Here is a 22,658-nt window from a genome sequence, read left to right as displayed (position 1 = left end):
CAAGATTATACCATTGAATTCAAAAATTTTCACCTAGGGTCACATGCACCATGCAAGATTTATTTTTATCTATTTGATTTCAATGATAAACAACATATTAAAACTCTTTTAATATGTTTTTGGATCTGTATTTGCCATTTAAGATTTTAAAATTAATCAGATTAATTTTAGAACCCTAGATTAAATCAAGAACGATTACACTAACCTCTTGATGTGCTGCAGTGTTCGCGCTTTGAGATTCATCTTCAGACACCAGATGTTGGTCCTCTAGCTTGTCCACACCAAGAACACCTATGGCAGCCCTTGAACAGCTTCTAAAGCCTTTTCTATTAATTAGAAATTCAAGTTCTGCCTTTTAAGAGATTAGAGATGCAAACAGGACACTAGAAACAATTTCTAGCGTTCTTAATTCAAGAGATTGATGGCTAATCTCTTTGAATTGATGAGAGATGAAGAGAAATAGCTGGAGAGGCTCAAAGTGGCGTGACATATGAGAGGAGAGGCTGCTGGTTATGTTTTCTTTTCATAACCACACTTAAATAGCTAGGTTAACACATTAAACCCTAGCCACATGTCACCTTTTGATTAGCTCTAGGTTTAAGTGACCCAATCACATTGTGCCAAGTGTCAAACCTATATTTAATCTTGATTTTAATCATCTTACATGATTAAAAACATTTGGCAAGCTTATGTGTTATGCCATGTGTCACCATCTCATGGTGCCACGTGTCACAATCGTGAAATGACCAAAATGCCTCGTGTCTTAATTTTGAGTTCTTAACCCAAAATAATTATTTTCTTCTTCTAATTAATTTATATCAAATATAAATTAATTAATTAATCTCTATTAATTAATTTCTCATCAATTAAATTCATATTTAAACACTTTAAATATAAATTTAATTTATACTACACATCCAATAATCTAGATTTGGTTTCAAGTCATGCTAGGGACTTTGCAATTTTATTGCAAACCAAATCTATTTAATTAATCAATTAAACTCTTTAATTAATTAATTAAATCATATTTAAATAGGTGATAACTTGTGTATGTGTGTGACTTACTAGGCTCATCACTAATTGGCAATGAGACATGATATCAACTCTTAATATCATCAGAACTCTTTCTTACCATAAATGATTTCTCTAAATCATTTTATGAACCTCATAGACCATGGTTAACACCTAGCATAGCATGCCATAGCCACCCAATTAGTAATAAGATTTACCTTAAATGAACCTATAATCATATGTTACCATGCACTAGAATCTCTCTGTTACAAAATCCCAACTCAAGCTGGAGTCATGGTTTATGTCAAACTCCATTTGCTATGAATATTATGTTCTCTTTTAATTCCAGTTCTTGATTAAAAGATTTTTCTCATCAGAAACTCTTTTCTGAATAAATCTATCTGTCCTGGCCAGGAACTTGAAACATCAAGAAAAATTAAATGAACATAGGATTTTATCTCTATTTACTTAGAGGAACAGATTCCTTCTTGATCAACACCTACCTCCATATATAACTAGCAGGAGCCAACACATGCCCATATACCCATACATAGTACAAGTATGAAAGCAGTATCAAACTCAAACTACCTATATACAAGATAATCTGCTATCTCAGTCTAAAGATTATATGCACTGATATGATTTATGACAAAACATTGACAAGAGTAAACTCCATGTGCTTGTCATAAGTGTCACTGGTTCGGCCTACTTATCATTTATAAGTGCCTATCATGTTTGTTATATGGCATGAGACTCACCATTCCATCTTATTTATATCTCATATAAATAACTTGGGAACAAACATGAATACAATCTTTCTGGATAAGTCATGTCCTTATTATGAAGTATCCTCGATTGTGAACCTATTTATGATACTTTGTGCTAGAAATATTGTCACTCATATTCTTAACAACTTAAGAATAATATTTCTAACAAAATATCAATGGACCTTTTCTATTACACATAAATATATTATGTAAACGGAAAAGTGGAAATGCCTTTTATTAATAAAATTATGTACAAGATACATACTAAATGATATGCTCTAGGGCATACTACTAACAATCCTATCCTCAAATAGTTATGTACTCATCCTTTTTCATCTTAAATACAGTCTCCTTCTCATCTCCATTCACTATCTCATTGTCTCTTCACTCTCTTATTCCATACCTTAACCTAAAATAAACAAGAAATACAGATCTGCAATAGTGTCACCTCGACTCAAATGAATGCAATGCATGATATGCAATCTATCTAGGTCCAGAAACGCCTAAACCGCGCTCTGATACCACTAAATGTGACACTTTACCTGCCACAGCAGTAGCCGAGCAAGTTATGCCACTCAAAATTTGAGCACTCTATTTTATCTTAATTCATTTTTATCATAGTTTTGAACATAACTTGTGAAATATAATTCATTTTAAACCATTTATCGAAATTATTATTTATTTGAGGTTCCGAAAATTTTAAAGAAAATCCGGCAGAGTACCGGCTAAAAATGGAGAAAAGAGTTCTTCGGAACCTGTGAAAAACACTTCCTATGATCATATTCAATCAATCCCCACTCCAATTATCAACAAAGTCTCAGAATAATTTCATCAATTTCATTTATTTCTCAATCATTCATCTCATGGTACTCATATACAATTCACATTTTGTATCACATCAAGTTACAGCAATTTCTTAACGATTCCTCTTTTTATCATTTCACATCATCATTAGACTCAAATCATAAATAAATTCTCACATGTGATTTATAATCACAAATTACAAGTACTTACATTAATACAAAATTATATTATATTTGTTCAAATACATATGATAAAATAAGAGTTTAATTACCAAATTTACAAAAATCTCAGAATACAAGATGAGACCTAGTGTCCTACCAATGCACTGTAGTCTGTGAGGTGACACGGACGCTATGCAGAATTGTGAATGGCCTTACCCAATCTGTGGTCTACCAGGCCCTCTGTCCAAATCTTCAGTACCTACGCGTTGCAAAAGCGACGCGCTAAGCATAAAGCTTAGTGGTGTCAATAATACAAGAAAATATAATATGCTAATAAAAATCATAATTTCTTAGCCATTGTGTTCATAAGAACTGAATAATTACCAACTTAATGTTTAGTCGAGGGCTAATTACGTTTTATGATATTAACTTCTTCATGCATTTTGTTAATTATTTTCTTCATGATCTTGAGTTTCTTTGTATTCTATCATAATCATTCCTGATATTTAATTTTTGTATTTTCTTTAACAATCAGTTCAATTACAGTTATACTTTTCCATGCCCAAGTAACCTATACCAAACGACTGGACTGGATAACGGGTCGTTGGCACTGGACACCGCGGTGTCTCAGGCCGTCATACCATGGGACGCAGAACGTCAACCACGTATGCAGTCAGTATGGCTAAAAAGCCATGATATCACATAATCGGCATAAAAGCCATGAATACAGGCATAAAAGCCATGAATACGGGCATAAAGCCATGAATACAGGCATAAAGCCTTTCGTAGTACTGCTAAAACAATACCCTATTGGCATGCCAAACTATCCAAACCAATCACATTAGGCCTACTAGGGCATTTTGCATTTTTAAGTTTCACATTTTTGAATTTCAAGTTTTGGTGTCACTATTCATTTCATTGGTCAACAAGAAAGTTGACTTTTGCATAGAGAATATGCACACTGACTTTGACACTTCAAACATACCACATTTTTCATTTAAAACTTATTGGCATTAAGCATTAATACCATTTCTAAGCTTTAACCAAGGGAAACAAAATTTTTTGTTTTTGAAACTTAACTTTACTATTCCATTAAGCACTGTTGCAATGGGAATTTGAGGAAATGGTAAACATGAAAGTTGTTCCTTATTTTGTCTAGTTGAATTTCCTTTTTTGAATCACTCCATTTGGAGTTTTCTAGCTCAAGTTATGGCCAAAATAAGTTTCTCGCTCGCAATCGCTCATGCTTTGAGATTTTAGGTCTGGCAGATTTTTGGTCCAACTTTGGTCAGTAATTTGATCAAGTTAAGTTCATAATTTGGTCTAACGTTCTTCTTATGAAATGTTCTACCATACCTTAGGTTTCCATCGGTTCAAGAATTGCCTAAATCCGAGTTTTCTAGAGAGAGTTATAGTCCTCCAAACATTACTGCTCAAATGAAAATCTGCAGAGTTACAGGTTTGATAACTAAACTTTGCCCAATAATTTGAATGGGTTAATGGAATAATTTGGGGTGATGTTCTTCATGAAAATTGTTTTTCTATATCATATCTTGTTACTGTAAAAATTTCAGGTCAATTTGATCATTCTACAGTGAGTTATGGCCAAATGAACAGTTACTGTTCATTTGGTCATTCTACAGGGGCTGTTTGCAGGGTATCCGGATTGGGGCCAACTTTTGGTCCTCTTGCTTTGGTCTTTTGGGCATGGTTTCTTCAGCAAAAATGTGCCATTATAAGCCTAGTTTCATGTCCAATTGGTCAAACACCAATTGAACCTACACAGCCAAAGTTATGGCAGTCCAAGTGGACTGAAATTTCAGTCACTCAGCTGCTGTCCTTAGGCAGCCTACACATTCACTTGGCCATGCTATATTTCAGTCCAAATTGAGGTCAACTTACCTAAAATGGTCACTAATTGACCACTAAAATGTTCTCTAACAATTTCATAAGCTAAATCCAAGTTTCACTCCCAAACCCTATTTCATATTCAAGGTTTACTCCCATTTACCTTAGTTAGCATACCAATTCATTATACATGTATATATGTACCTTAAATATCATCTTTAGTCCACTCTAAGTCCATCAAAATAGTCACCCTTATCCCTTCCTTAGGGCTGCCAAAATTTCAAGGAGTATATACACATGAGTTTAGTCCATTTAATTTATCATTTCTTAGCAATTTCAAGTTCCCAACATGAAATAAAAGAAACACTTGCATAAATAAGCACTAACCTCTTTAATGGTAGAATTTTCCAAGATTAAACTTCACTTTCCTTCACTTTCTAGGCTGCCAAACACTTCCCCAAGAGGTATGGACAAGTTTTAATGAAAGGTGTCTAGGGTTTAGTAGTGAAAATTCATGGGAAATGGAGGAAATGAAAGAAAATTTTCATGGAGGGAGGAAGAAGAGAAACTCACGTTTTTGGCTGAAGAGAAGGCAGCTGGTATTTTAATTCCTTTGGCCATGTTTATCTCTTTTATGTTTTAATTAATAGGTTGTTTAAATATGATTGGTTAGAACTTTTAAATGACATCATAAAGATGTCATAATGGGCCTTTTTCCTCATTTTCTTTTCCTTTCTTCACTACTCATTTTCAATTTAATTTCTAGTAATGTTTATTCATATTTTATGTCATATTAATTATTTACTCAACTGGACAAGTCGGCCGAAAATCACCTCTGAAGGCGAAATGACCAAAATGCCCTCCGTTTGGCTTAACGGGTCAAAATTGTCTGTACCGATTGAAAAATTTTTCTAAATATTTTCTTGGCATTCTAATGCCATAGGAACCTCAATGACCCTTCTCTGGAGTCTCAAAAATTATTTTATAATTTTTCCCCTGGGTCTAGGGCTCCTCGTTGCGAGAACCGCAACTTCCCTCTGAGTTACCCATCGCTAGGCACCTACCATTTAACTTGGTTGTATTTTATTTCTAAAATTTTTACTATATTTTTCTTATTAATATTTGAGTTAATTTTGGTCCCTCACTTTAGTTTAAATATTTTTTCGGACGTTCTAGCTGTCCGGACCGACACCGATCACCGGAACAGTAGAATGTACGGAGTTGCTACCGGGAGGGTGTTACAACTCTTCCCCTCTAATTTAAATTTCGTCCTCGAAATTTAGCCAATGTAAATAGCCAAGGAGCTAATACCTCATTATTTCTTCACCTTTCCGTGTTATCCTACTTCACTTTCTCCTTAGTCTCAATCCTATCCCCAAACAGTTAAGTACTCATCCTTTTTCATCTTAAATACAGTCTCCTTCTCATCTCCATTCACTATCTCATTGTCTCTTCACTCTCATATTCCATACCTTAACCTAAAATAAACAAGAAATACAGATCTGCAATAGTGTCACCTCGATTCATATGAATGCAATGCATGATATGCAATCTATCTAGGTCCAGAAACGCCTAAACCGCGCTCTGATACCACTAAATGTGACATTCTTACTCTGGCCACAAGCAGCCGAGCAAGTTATGCCACTCAGTGTGCCGGAGCACTCTATTTTATCTTAATTCATTTTTATCATAGTTTTGAACATAACTTGTGAAATATAATTCATTTTAAACCATTTATCGAAATTATTATTTATTTGAGGTTCCAAAAATTTTAAAGAAAATCCGGCAGAGTACCGGCTAAAAATGGAGAAAACAGTTCTTCGGAACCTGTGAAAAACACTTCCTATGATCATATTCAATCAATCCCCACTCCAATTATCAACAAAGTCTTAGAATAATTTCATCAATTTCATTTATTTCTCAATCATTCATCTCATGGTACTCATATACAATTCACATTTTGTATCACATCAAGTTACAGCAATTTCTTAACGATTCCTCTTTTTATCATTTCACATCATCATTAGACTCAAATCATAAATAAATTCTCACATGTGATTTATAATCACAAATTACAAGTACTTACATTAATACAAAATTATATTACATTTGTTCAAATATATATGATAAAATAAGAGTTTAATTACCAAATTTACAAAAATCTCAAAATACAAGATGGGACCTAGTGTCCTACCAATGCAATCAGAGTCTGTGAGGTGACACGGACGCTATGCGTAATCGTGAATGGCCTTACCCAACTGTGGTCTACCGCCCTCTGTCCAAATCTTCGCACTATGCGCGTTGCAAAAGCGACGCGCTAAGCATAAAGCTTAGTGGTGCCAATAATACAAGAAAATATAATATGCTAATAAAAATCATAATTTCTTAGCCATTGTGTTCATAAGAACTGAATAATTACCAACTTAATGTTTAGTCGAGCGCTAATTACGTTTTATGATATTAACTTCTTCATGCATTTTGTTAATTATTTTCTTCATGATCTTGAGTTTCTTTGTATTCTATCATAATCATTCCTGATATTTAATTTTTGTATTTTCTTTAACAATCGGTTCAATTACGCTTATACTTTTCCATGCCCAAGTAACCTATCTTGAACGATCGATCGATAACGGGTCGTTGGCACTAGACACCGCGATGTCTCGTCGTCATACCATGGGACGCAGTAACGCCAACCACGATAAACAAGATGGCTAAAAAGCCATGATATCACATAATCGCATAAAAGCCATGAATACGGGCATAAAAGCCATGAATACGGGCATAAAGCCATGAATACAGGCATAAAGCCTTTCGCAGTACTGCTAAAACAATACCCTATTGGCATGCCAAACTATCTAAACCAATCACATTAGGCCTACTAGGGCATTTTGCATTTTTAAGTTTCACATTTTTGAATTTCAAGTTTTGGTGTCACTATTCATTTCATTGGTCAACAAGAAAGTTGACTTTTGCATAGAGAATATGTACACTGACTTTGGCACTTCAAACATACCACATTTTTCATTTAAAACTTGTTGGAATTAAGCATTAATGCCATTTCTAAGCTTTAACCAAGGGAAACAAAATTTTCAGTTTTTGAAACTTAAATTTACTATTCCATTAAGCACTGTTGCAGTGGGAATTTGAGAAAATGGTAAACATGAAAGTTGTTCCTTATTTTGTCTAGTTGAATTTCCTTTTTTGAATCACTCCATTTGGAGTTTTCTAGCTCAAGTTATGGCCAAAATAAATTTACTGTTCACTTGCACTGTTCATGCTGAGATTTTGGGTCTGGCAGATTTTTGGTCCAACTTTGGTCAGTAATTTGATCAAGTTAAGTTCATAATTTGGTCTAACTTTCTTCTTATGAAATGTTATACCATACCTTAGGTTTCCATCGGTTCAAGAATCGCCTAAATCCGAGTTTTCTAGAGAGAGTTATAGTCCTCCAAACATTACTGCTCAAATGAAAATCTGCAGAGTTGCAGGTTTGATAACTCAACTTTGCCCAATAATTTGAATGGGTTAATGGCATAATTTGGGGTGATGTTCTGCATGAAAGTTGTTTGTCTATATCATATCTTGTTACTGTAAAAATTTCAGGTCAATTTGACCATTCTACAGTGAGTTATGGCCAAATGAACAGTTACTGTTCATTTGGTCATTCTGCAGGGGCTGTTTGCAGGGTATCCGGATTGGGGCCAACTTTTGGTCCTCTTGCTTTGGTCTTTTGGGCATGGTTTCTTCAGCAAAAATGTGCCATTATAAGCCTAGTTTCATGTCCAATTTTCCAAACACCAATTGAACCTACACAGCCAAAGTTATGGCAGTCCAAGTGGACTAAAATTTCAGTCACTCTGCTGCTGTCCTTAGGCAGCCTACACATTCACTTGGCCATGCTATATTTCAGCCCAAATTGTGGTCAACTTACCTAAAATGGTCACTAATTGACCATTAAAATGTTCTCTAACAATTTCGTAAGCTAAATCCAAGTTTCACTCCCAAACCCTAGTTCATATTCAAGGTTTACTCCCATTTACCTTAGTTAGCACACCAATTCATTATACATGTATATATGTACCTTAAATATCATCTTTAGTCCACTCTAAGTCCATCAAAACAGTCACCCTTATCCCTTCCTTAGGGCTGCCAAAATTTCAAGGAGTATATACACATGAGTTTAGTCCATTTAATTTATCATTTCTTAGCAATTTCAAGTTCCCAACATGAGATAAAAGAAACACTTGCATAAATAAGCACTAACCTCTTTAATGGCAGAATTTTCCAAGATTAAACTTCACTTTCCTTCAATTTCTAGGCTGCCAAACACTTCCCCAAGAGGTATGGACAAGTTTTAATGAAAGGTGTCTAGGGTTTAGTAATGAAAATTCATGGGAAATGGAGGAAATGAAAGAAAATTTTCATGGAGGGAGGAAGAAGAGAAACTCACGTTTTTGGCTGAAGAGAAGGCAGCTGGTATTTTAATTCCTTTGGCCATGTTTATCTCTTTTATGTTTTAATTAATAGGTTGTTTAAATATGATTGGTTAGAACTTTTAAATGACATCATAAAGATGTCATAATGGGCCTTTTTCCTCATTTTCTTTTCCTTTCTTCACTACTCATTTTCAATTTAATTTCTAGTAATGTTTATTCATATTTTATGTCATATTAATTATTTACTCAACTGGACAAGTCGGCCAAAAATCACCTCTGAAGGCGAAATGACCAAAATGCCCTCCGTTTGGCTTAACGGGTCAAAATTGTCTGTACCGATTGAAAAATTTTTCTAAATATTTTCTTGGCATTCTAATGCCATTGGAACCTCAATGACCCTTCTCTGGAGTCTCAAAAATTATTTTATAATTTTTCCCCCGGGTCTAGGGCTCCTCGTTGCAAGAACCGCAACTTCCCTCTGGTTACCCATCGCTTGGGCACCGGCTCATTTAACTTGGTTGTATTTTATTTCTAAAATTTTTACTATATTTTTCTTATTAATATTTGAGTTAATTTTGGTCCCTCACTTTAGTTTAAATATTTTTCCGGACGTTCTAGCTGTCCAGACCGACACCGGTCACCGGAACAGTAGAATGTACGGAGTTGCTACCGGGAGGGTGTCACAACTCTTCCCCTCTAATTTAAATTTCGTCCTCGAAATTTACCCAATGTAAATAGCCAAGGAGCTAATACCTCTTTATTTCTTCACCTTTCCTTAGTCTCAATCCTATCCTCAAACAATTATGTACTCATCCTTTTTCATCTTAAATACAGTCTCCTTCTCATCTCCATTCACTATCTCATTGTCTTTTCACTCTCTTATTCCACACCTTAACCTAAAATAAACAAGAAATACAGATCTGCAATAGTGTCACCTCGACTCATATGAATGCAATGCATGATATGCAATCTATCTAGGTCCAGAAACGCCTAAACCGCGCTCTAATACCACTAAATGTGACAACTGTAGCCGAGCAAGTTATGCCACTCAGTGTGCCAGAGCACTCTATTTTATCTTAACTCTTATTTTATCATATGTATTTGAACAAATGTAATATAATTTTGTATTAATGTAAGTACTTGTAATTTGTGATTATAAATCACATGTGAGAATTTATTTATGATTTGAGTCTAATGATGATGTGAAATGATAAAAAGAGGAATCGTTAAGAAATTGCTGTAACTTGATGTGATACAAAATGTGAATTGTATATGAGTACCATGAGATGAATGATTGAGAAATAAATGAAATTGATGAAATTATTCTGAGACTTTGTTGATAATTGGAGTGGGGATTGATTGAATATGATCATAGGAAGTGTTTTTCGCAGGTTCCGAAGAACTGTTTTCTCCATTTTTAGCCGGTACTCTGCCGAATTTTCTTTAAAATTTTCGGAACCTCAAATAAATAATAATTTCGATAAATGGTTTAAAATGAATTATATTTCACAAGTTATGTTCAAAACTATGATAAAAATGAATTAAGATAAAATAGAGTGCTCCGGCACACTGAGTGGCATAACGTGCTCGGCTACACTGTAGCCGAGTAAGGGGTGTCACACAGTGTACATACATTACAATACAAAATGCAAACTATGGTATACTCAATATACCCGATGATCTCTCAATGTAGTACTAGCAGCCTAGTCTGTTGCCTTGTCAGTCTGTCTACCTGCGACAGTAATGAAAAGCTATCGCTGAGTAAAATTTACTCAGTGGTGCACAATAACAATTTGAAATGTGATATATAAATCTTTTATTAACAATTCACAAATCAAATAGTTCACAATTTACAAAGTTCATGTAACACAAATTTGATCAAATAACTGAGTAACACAGTTTTGCCAATCAATAATACAATTTGATCAAATAACTGAATAACACACTGTTGCCCATCAATAATATAATTTGATCAAGTAACTGAATAATACAGTTTTGCCAATCAATAACACCATTTGATCAAATAATTGAATAATACAGTGTTGCCAATCAATATCACAATTTAGGCCATGATACAATTTTTCCACACATGCCGTGTTGTACACCACTTCAAGACACACTCACCCCAATAATCGAAATCAATGAGGGAGGAAGCTAGCTGAATAATGAGTACTCATCCACACTCACCTCAGACTGACAAGTCAAAGAGGGAGGAATATAGTGTACTTATCAGAGCACTTGCAGGCGTTACGTATCACCATCCCTGTAAGCTCCTGGGTTCACGCGTGAAAGTTCCCAGGAATCGTAGGCGTTACGTATCGCCGTCCCTACTTTTCTCCGATACCACTAAACACAATTTATCTCAAAATTTCCATTTACAAAGTAGGCAACACAATAATTTCCAAATAATATTCCCAAAACCAAAACAATAAAAAATTATTTATAACTCATTTTTCCAAATAAATTTGCTAGTAAAAGCAGTGAATATAAAAGTATTGTGCACCGACACAATTTAAAACTATAATGTTCAATTAAATTTTTAAGTAAAAAAAGAGAAGTCAAAATTATTGTGCACAAACACAATTTAAAACAATAACATACAAATAATCATAATTTATTTCAATTGAAAAATTCAAAAGAAATAACTATTGTGCACAAATACAATTTAAAACAATAACATACAAATAATTATAATTTATTTCAATTGAAAAATTCAAAAGATTTAACTATTGTACACAAACACAATTTACAACAATAACATACAAATAATCATAATTTATTTCAATTGAAAAATTCAAAAGAATTAACTATTGTGCACAAACCTCTGATATATGCCTCTTAGCTCTGACTCAGTGGTTCCTTCTCTTTCCCTGAGTCTTTGCTAACTGAAACACACAATTTGAATTGTTTCAGTACTCATTTAAACCGTCTCTAACAATAAGGCTTGATACTTAATTTATTGAATTCAATCATTTCCTTAGTCAATCTAATATGTTGACCCTCGATGCATTCTAGGTGAATTAGGTTTTAATGTTACCAATATGTCACATTTGTAGCATTTTAGTATTGGTACATGTTACCAAATTCATTTCATGTATATTGCGTTTTATTGCAATTTGTCATATTCCGGTATACTAATTTGACCTAGCCGGATGACCTAGTTTTCTCAGTTTTCGAGTTTTGGTTAAAACTACAAACTTGTAGATCAATGTCTTATTGCATACGGGGCAAAATTTCAGGTCACTCTGAGTTATGTAGACCAAGTTATTGTCATTTTACTATTGCTAGTCAGCATGTACCAAAATGGTCATTTTAGGTCATTTTTAGGTCACTTTTGGTTCGGCCAGTTTTTGGACCCAAACTTGTGCAAGCTATTTGGCTTGCTTATGGTCATTTCTGGGCTTTGGTGTCTTCATAAGACTTGTATATATATGTCTTAACTATTCATGGTAAAACTTTCAAGTCAATTGGACCTGTTTTGAGTGAGTTATGGCCAAAACACTAACTGCTGCCCAAATGGTCAATTTTCAGGCCTTAAATGCACTAATCCGGATTTGGTCACTTTTCAAGTTACCTTCCAAGCAGAATTTTGGTAAGCTTCCTTCATGAAAGTTGACACTTTTTGTGCCTAGTTTCACCTCCAATTGGTCTCATACCAATTGGAGTCACACACTTAAGGTTTTAAGCCAAAAACATAAACTGCCCTATTGCACATTGTTCATCACTCATCAATTACACCTTTAACACTTACCAAGTTACACATTCATGCCAATTCTGGTTTATACCATAACCTAAACACATTTCACAAAACATTTTTTGGTCATTTTTGCAGCTTATAACCACACTCAATATGCACATTATAGTCCAGAATTTTCCAAGTTCAAATTATAATAATTTAATCACATAACCTAGCTCATTTACATGTCCAAACTCAAACCCTTATACTTATGTACATGCTGCCATAACAAGTACCATAATTCAACAATATAATTACATAAACTAAAACCATGAAATAACATATCTTGGCATACACTTCAGGTTTGCTGAATTGTACCTCCCTCTCAATCAACTTCCAAGCTTCCAAAGTCAAGTGCACCTTCACATATACTTAGTTTACATCACCCAATTTATTCTTACACACATAAACACTTCGTCAACACTTTAATCTACTATTTACATGCAAGGATAAACTGCCCTTATGGAGTTTCCATGGCTGCCAAAAATATACATCTCCCTTAAAACATCAAACTCCAAAAATCTTTCCACAATTCAACTACCCATAACATCCACACAAACTTTAATGAAGCAAGCATCAAAAATACCTACTTACCACTTTGGAAGCTTTTAAAAACTTCACCAAAACTTGATCTTCTTGTTGCCTATCTATTGCCCAAGGTGTATGGGCAACTTTTAATGAAGGATGCTTGAAGTTTCCATGGTTGGATCATGCTTGCATGAAGCTTCTCCAAATTTGGCCATGGAGGTTCTTTCTTCTTGGTTTCGGCTGGTTGTCTTAAAGGTTGAAGAAGATGAAGTTATTTCAGCCAAATGAAGGTTAATGGTCCACTTAAGGGAGTTAGTGGACTACTAAGTGAAGATTTAGTATTTTTTTATTCTAAAACTTCCGAATTCCACATTTAACTCCTATCTTTTGCTATTTAAACTATGTAACACCAATTTAATTTTCCATGACATTTTCCAAGTGTAATATCATGTATTTTTAATGGAAATTTAGGTTAAAAGACAACTCGGGGTGTCAAATGACCGCAATGCCCCTGTTCGGGTTGCATTCCCGATTTTTCAGTAACACTGATTTTTTCCGTTTTTTCGATTTCTCAGTTTTCTTTGTACTAATTAATTAATTTTTCTTTGATATTTCTAATGGTATTTATACTTTAATAGACATTTATTTAAGTCCTAAAAATATTTTCCAAGGTTTCCCGCGGTCTAGGACTAGTCAACAGTCCACACCGTAACTTCTCGGTGCAGTCACTCATCACTAGGGTTCTCAGCTCATTTAACTTGGTTACATTCCATTGCTATTATTTTTTCTTTGTTTTTCTTGTATTTTCTTTTCTTGTATTTCATTATTTTATGTCTCTTCATCTATATCTAAGTGTAGTTCTAGGCATTCTAGCTGTCCCGCATGCATAATCGGTCAATGAGCAAGAGAACGCACTACCGAACATAGGGGTGTTACAATTCTCCCCCCCTTAAAATAAATTTCGTCCGTGAAATTTTACCCAATAGCCATCTTAAAATAGTCATACGTTTATTTTCTCCTTTCTACATGATCATATAATCTTCTTTCCCTTGAATTTGTATAAGACTTTTAACAATCTAATACAACATTTAATTTGTTTGTATAACACCAATCTTCTCTTACTATTATGCTGTCTAATATTTCGATTCATGTTCCTTCTTGAATGACCCTTGAGGTCATATTAGAATGATTTATCTAGTCATTGGTCCTCTAACCATTCTAGTCAATAGTCTTCCTCACATTCGTAACATTTCTTTATTATATCTGAACTAACTGTTCAAATTTTTACTTCCACAATTCTTTTTATTTATTAATATTCTATAACTTACTTCCTTTTGTACTAAACTATAACCTTTCAATTTTCTAACTTTTGAGTTTTAAATCCCTAAGTAGGATTTTCAAACTTATCTCTAACAATTAAATTCTGCCCTAGCACAACTATATCAAAACAGATGCCGTTGGCAACTATTCTCATCTTAGTGTACTATCGAGTAGTACGTAGCTCTACACAAGAATCTCAAGCCAGTACTGTAATCTGTAGCTTACTGTATAAACATCAAGAATATTGCATAATTACTACGATACATCCCAATGGATCAAATTTTCTGATATTTTATCCTTTTCAAATTTACTGATATTCGAATCTTATTCTGATTACAATATCCATTAACAATTACTAACAGTAACATCATTGCCCTCATCTAGAGCAATTCTATTACTGTAACTTACTTTTACGTCCTCTTGCCTTACATTAAGTAGGCTTGCCAATTAGCTTTATAATTTATGGTGTGTTAGAAAATACTTTTCGCTGATAAACTCTTTCAAAACTAATTTCACTTATTATCACAATCCTTATCTTAAAGGACTAATCACTAATGCATCAAAATTTATTCCCCTATAAAGGAATAACAACAGAACATATAGTTCTAACACTAACATAAAAGTATGCAGACTCTGGGTCAAACAATACATATATATATCTTAGTTACTAATTGAGAAAGTACCAGCAACAATGTCAAAAGTCTCGGTTTCTTCTCTCTGCCGTATAGTGTATACTCCAGCTAGAGGATCACCATGTTCTGGCTGATTCACAGTACTCTGACTTCTAGGTGTACTACCCCTACCTTTACCTCTACCTCTACTAACTAATGGTGAACTCTTTGGGGTAGAAACTTGGGTTGATCCCTTTGGTGTAGTAAATGATCCAGAACGACATGGATTTACACAATCCCTAGCAAAATGACTAGTCTCTCCATAATTAAAACATGCTCGTACGGCTCTATAACATACCCCACTATGTGGTTTACCACAAGTTTACAAAGTCGATCTGACAGTACATTTTTGGGTTTTTGCTGAGTTTGCTGATCTGATCGGGGTGGTTTCTGTCTAGATGATCTATCTCTACCGGACTTCTTACCACCTCTGTTGTGTCCCCCAAAGTTTTTCCTCTTTCCAGTAGGACCACCGAACTCGTTTCATCGACTTTCCTTCTTTTTCTGCCTTCTCCGATTTCTTTTTCTCAGCCTGCATTCAATTCTTTCTAATTCTAGCGCTTGAGAAATAAGCTCAGAGAAGTTGTTATGTTTGAATCTGACCACTTGTAATCTGATACTGGGCTTCAAGCAGGTTTCAAACCTCTTACATCTCTCCCTGCTGGTAACAAGTAGACCTACTGCATAATGGCTTAGGCGGGAAATTCCCTTTTATATTCAGCCACTAATCTACTCCCTTGTTTCAGACTTAAGAACTCTTACAGCTTTTGGTCCACATAAGCATCAGGGACATATTTTTATCTGAATTCCGGTAGAAAATCATTCCATGTTAGCACTGAAGGTTCTACCAGACTGTGGGGAATGGTTTTCCACCAGTCATATGCATCCCCCTATAGCAGAGATACTGAATATTCAAATCTGAGCTCCTCTGTACAATGTAACTTCTTGAATATCCTATCCATTCTCTCTAACCACTGTTCTGCCTCTAGAGGATCCACTGTCCCCTTGAACTCAGTAGCCCCATATTTCATCAATTTGTCATATTGCCTAGCAGAAGACTATGGTTGTACCATTGGTGTCTGTATTGGGACTTGAGTAGGCATATTACCAGCCATTTGTTGAAACATTGCAGCCATCTGCTGAGCGAACTGAGCAGGAAACTACTGATCTTGAAGGGGTCAAGGCTGATCCATCGACATTGTGTAGGGTCAGCATCCCTTGCACCTCACCCTCTATAATTGATCTATTGAATGATCACCCTCTTCCATAATCAATTCGAGGATCTTAGACCTCCTGAACAAATAACACAAGGAGATTTCCTCCCGTTAGTACATATTTATAATGTAATGTACTGTATGTATCAAACAATGACATTGAGCAGTTGTACTATGAAGAAAGAATATTCAAATTACAGGTGAAAATAGAATTTAAAAACTAGCTCTGATACCACTAAAACATGTCACACCCTACCCCACTGTAAGGCATAACATGATCCCATAGTATACCTAATGAATTACCAACTTCGTCTACTGATAACCCATTAAATACACTACAAGGGATTTTAAAACTTTTCTTACTTCTTTTTACAGTGGTGAGCACTATTTACAGGTGTTAAAAAAAAAATTTTAACTGAAGTGAAATAGCTAACACATTTGAAGAAATAATAATTTCTGTAAAAATTTTGGTAGAGTGCCATTTGTATTTTGAATAAAGCAATTCTTCGAAAACCTGTAAAAAGCACAATATTTTTTCAATATTTCCAAAGGCTGAGGTAAAAGAAATAGAATACAAATTTTACAAGCCAAAATAATTCACAATTTATTTTACAACTTCAATGTACAATTTTAATTTACAACTGCTCAAAACCAAGAACACTATATACATACAGTGTACATACATTACAATACGAAATCCAAACTATGGTATACTCAATATACCCGATGATCTCTCAGTGTAGTACTAGTAGCCTAGTCTGCTGCCCTATCAGTCTGTCTACCTGCGACAGCAATGAAAAGCTATCGCTAAGTAAAATTTACTCAATGGTGCACAATAACAATTTGAAATGTGATATATAAATCTTTTATTGACAATTCACAAATCAAATAGTTCACAATTTACAAAGTTCATATAACAAAAATTTGATTAAATAACTGAGTAACACAGTTTTGCCAATCAATAACACAATTTGATCAAATAACTGAATAACACAGTTTTGCCCATCAATAACACAATTTGATCAAGCAACTGAATAATACAGTTTTGCCAATCAATAACACCATTTGATCAATTAATTGAATAATACAGTGTTGCCAATCAAGATCACAATTTAGGCTATGACACAATTTTTCCATACATGCCTTGTTGTACACCACGACAAGACACACTCACCCCAATAATCGAAATCAATGAGGGAGGAAGCTAGCTGAATAATGAGTACTCATCCACACTCACCTCAGACTGACAAGTCAAAGAGGGAGGAATATAGTGTACTTATCAGAGCACTTGCAGGCGTTACGTATCACCATCCCTGCAAGCTCCTGGGTTCACGCGTGAGAGTTCCCAGGAATCGTAGGCATTACGTATCGCGGTCCCTACTTTGCTCCGATACCACTAAACACAATTTATCTCAAAATTTCCATTTACAAAGTAGGCAACACAATAATTTCCAAATAATATTCCCGAAACCAAAACAATAAAAAATTATTCATAACGCATTTCTCCAAATAAATTTGCTAGTAAAAGCAGTGAATATAAAAGTATTGTGCACGGACACAATTTAAAACTATAATGTTCAATTAAATTTTAAAGTAGAAAATGAGAAGTCAAAATTATTGTGCACAAACACAATTTAAAATAATAACATACAAATAATCATAATTTATTTCAATTGAAAAATTCAAAAGAAATAACTATTGTGCACAAACACAATTTAAAACAATAACATACAAATAATCATAATTTATTTCAATTCAAAAATTCAAAAGAATTAACTATTGTGCACAAACACAATTTAAAACAATAACATACAAATAATCATAATTTATTTCAATTGAAAAATTCAAAAGAATTAACTATTGTGCACAAACCTCTGATATATGCCTCTTGGCTCTGACTCAGTGGTTCCTTCCCCTTCCCTGAGTTTTTGCTAACTGAAGCATACAATTTGAAGTGTTTCAGTACTCATTTAAACCGTCTCTAACAATAAGGCTTAATACTTAATTTATTGAATTCAATCATTTCCTTAGTCAACGTAAGATGTTGACCCTCGATGCATTCTAGGTGAATTAGGTTTTAATATTACCAATATGTCACATTTGTAGCCTTTTAGTATTGGTACATGTTACCAAATTCATTTCCATGTATATTGCGTTTTATTGTAATTTGTCGAATTCCGGTATATTAATTTGACCTAGCCGGATGACCTAGTTCCATCGGTTTTCTGGTTTTGATCAAAACTACAAACTTGTAGATATATGTCTTATTGCATGCGGGACAAAATTTCAGGTCATTTTAAGTTATGTAGACCAAGTTATGGTCATTTTACTATTACTGGTCAGAATGTACCAAAATGGTCATTTTAGGTCATTTTTAGGTCACTTTTGGTTCGGCCAGTTTTTGGACTCGAATTTGTGCAAGCTATTTGGCTTGCTTATGGTCATTTCTGGGCTTTTGTGTCTTCATAAGACTTGTAGATATATGTCTTAACTATTCATGGTAAAAATTTCACGTCAATTGGACCTATTTTGAGTGAGTTATGGCCAAAAAACTAACTACTACCCAAATGGTCAATTTTCAGGCCTTAAATGCACTAATCCGTATTTGGTCACTTTTCAAGTTACCTTCCAAGCAGAATTTTGGTAAGCTTCCTTCATGAAAGTTGGCACTTTTTGTGCCTAGTTTCACCTTCAATTGGTCTCATACCAATTGGAGTCACACACTAAAGGTTCAAAGCCAAAAACATAAAATGCCCTATTGCACATTGTTCATCACTCATCAATTACACCTTTAACACTTACCAACTTACACATTCATGCCAATTCTGGTTTGTACCATAACCTAAACACATTTCACAACACATTTTTTGGTCATTTTGGCAGCTTATAACCACACTCAATATGCACATTATAGTCCAGAATTTTCCAAGTTCAAAGTACAATAATTTAATCACATAACCTAGCTCATTTACATGTCCAAACTCAAACCCTTATACATATGTACATGCTGCCATAACAAGTACCATAATTCAACAATATAATTTCACAAACTAAACCATGAAATAACATATCTTGGCATACACTTCAGGTTTGCCGAATTGTACCTCCCTCTCAATCAACTTCCAAACTTCCAAAGTCAAATGTACCTTCACATATACTTAGTATACATCACCCAATTTATTCCTACACACATAAACACTTCATCAACACTTTAATCTACCATTTACATGCAAGGATAAACTGCCCTTATGGAGTTTCCATGGCTGCCAAAAATATACATCTCCCTTAAAACATCAAACTCCAAAAATCTTTCCACAATTCAACTACCCATAACATCCACAAAAACTTTAATGAAGCAAGCATAAAAAATACCTACTTACCACTTTGGAAGCTCTTCAAAAATTCACCAAAACTTGATCTTCTTGCTTCCTATCTACTGCCCAAGGTGTATGGACAACTTTTAATGAAGGATGCTTGAAGTTTCCATGGTTGGATCATGCTTGCATGAAGCTTCTCCAAATTCGGCCATGGAGGTTCTTTCTTCTTGGTTTCGGCTGGTTGTCTTAAAGGTTGAAGAAGATGAAGTTATTTTAGCCAAATGAAGGTTAATGGTCCACTTAAGGCAGTTAGTGGACCACTAAGTGAAGATTTAGTATTTGTTTATTCTAAAACTTCCAAATTCCACATTTAACTCCTATCTTTTGCTATTTAAACTATGTACCACCAATTTAATTTTCCATGACATTTTCCAAGTATAATATCATTTATTTTTAATGGAAATTTAGGTCAAAAGACAACTCGGGGTGTCAAATGACCACAATGCCCCTGTTCAGGTTGCATTCCAGATTTTTCGGTAACACCGATTTTGTCCTTTTTTTTCGATTTATCAGTTTTCTTTGTACTAATTAATTAATTTTTCTTTGATATTTCTAATGGTATTTATACTTCAATAGACATTTATTTAAGTCCTAAAAATATTTTCCAGGGTTCTCCGCAGTCCAGGACTAGTCAACGGTCCACGCCGCAACTTCCCGGTGCGGTCACCCATCGCTAGGGTTTTCGGCTCGTTTAACTTGGTTACATTCCATTGTTATTATTTTTTCTTTGTTTTTCTTGTATTTTCTTTTCTTGTATTTCATTATTTTATGTCTCCTCATCTATATCTAAGTGTAATTCTAGGCATTCTAACTGTCCGGACAGACAGTGGTCACCGGAGCAGTAGAACGCACTACCGAACATAGGGGTGTTACACTTTTCTACGGGCAGGTTGATACAAATATATGAATGAGTAGATCCAGGATCCACTAATGCTTGCACAAAAGTATTATAGAGGAGGAACGTACACTTGATGACATCTGGAGCATCCTGTTCCTCCTGTGCCCTTATAGCATAGGCTCTGGCTGGTTTTCTGCCTTCTGCTCTCTCCATAAATTTTGACACAGGTTTCTGTGAAGTACCGGCTGCCTCAGCCTTACTCGGCTTTCTACCCCTTAGAGCTAGATGGGCAGGCCTATCAGTTGATACTGGAGTGGATGTAGCAGTTCTGCGAGGACAATCTCAGACTAGGTGGTCTGTAGATCCACACCGTAAACAAGCACCTATCATCCTCCAACATTCACCCTTATGCATTTTTGGCAATGTGGGCAAGCGACAAACACTGTTGTGGCTGGTCCCCTGTACCCTGTCCCTAGAGAGCTAGCCATTGAAGGTGTGGACTGGCCTCTCCTCGGTGCAAACTGACATTTGGGCTCTGTGACTGACCCTGACTTGGTGCTCTACTGAAACTCTGAGTAGGCGAACCTCTGAATTTCTTACTAGGGGCAGAAGATGTGCGGGTCTAACCCTGACCTCTTTTCTGCTGTCTATCCCTTCTGTTCTGCTCATTCATTCTAACTTTTTCAACCTTTAGTGCAGCTTCCACTAACTTGGCAAACTCTATAATCCCCAAGGATGTAATCATTACTTTAATGTTATCATTGAGTCCTTCCTCAAATCTCTTGCATCTCTCGGCCTCAATAAGGACTATTTCCCACCCATAGCAGCTCAGTCTGATAAATTCTCTTTCATATTCAGCCACTGTCAGCTGTCTCTGGCGTAGGGTAATAAACTCCCTTCTCTTCTCTTCTCTTCTCTTCCAGGTATACACTGCCCACATACTTCTTTCTGAACTCAGTGAGAAAGAGATCCCAAGTAATCTGTTCTGGTGGCACCTCACTAGTTACTGTATCCCACCATTGGTATGCATCATCTTCCAATAGTGATACAGCAGCTTCCAAATTTTGCTCTAGAGTACAATGAAGTTGTTTCAAGACTCTTCCAGTTCTGTCCAACCAGTTTTCAGCTATGACAGAATCATCTTCCCTTTTGCCCAGAAAATCCACTGCTCCAAACTTCCTGAGTCTCTCCATATGAGATTTTTGATGTGGAGGTGGTGGTGGTGGCATAACTTCTGCCATCTGTCTAAAGAACTCAACCATTTGCTGAAATGTGGCTGGTGCACCTGGTACTGGTGGAACAGGTTCCCTCCTGTCTCCTGGTTCAGTCATAGATGGAGCATGACTTTCCACTTCCTCATCGACCGCTCTCTGCGATGTGGAGTCCATATTCTGATCAAAATAACAAAACAAATCAAAAGATCTGCAATAGAGTCATCTTAACACTTACAATGCAATGCATGATATGCAATTTATCTAGGTCCAGAAACGCCTAAACCGTGCTCTGATACCACTAAATGTAACACCCCTCACTCGTCTACAGTATAGCCGAGCAAGGCGTGCTACACAGCGTGCCGGAACACTTAGTCTGTGATTATTTCATTTACTGAGCTCAATTTGATTTTAAGAAGTCTTTTATATAATATTCATATCATGCTGATACTATTTTCATACTTTGATAAAATCAGTGTTTCAAAAATGGTAATAAAAATTTTGCAAGGTGCCGTCTGTATTTCGAACAAACTGTCCTTCCAAACCTGTTGAAAATAGTTTAATATGATAATATCAAAATCTCAAATATTTCACAGTCTCTATTTCTCAGTAAAGTCAATAGACTTTTACAGTCATTAAACAGTTCCATAATACAGTCCATAATAATTTAAATATATCCAGAAAATCTCTATGTTATTTAATATGTATAAAATATTACAAACTTTATAGCTTTCAT

This window comes from Hevea brasiliensis, chromosome 18 (genome assembly GCF_030052815.1).
Source record: "Hevea brasiliensis isolate MT/VB/25A 57/8 chromosome 18, ASM3005281v1, whole genome shotgun sequence".
Taxonomy (NCBI): domain Eukaryota; kingdom Viridiplantae; phylum Streptophyta; class Magnoliopsida; order Malpighiales; family Euphorbiaceae; genus Hevea; species Hevea brasiliensis.
The sequence above is the reverse complement of the archived record's forward strand: the minus strand, read 5'-3'. Positions refer to the sequence as shown.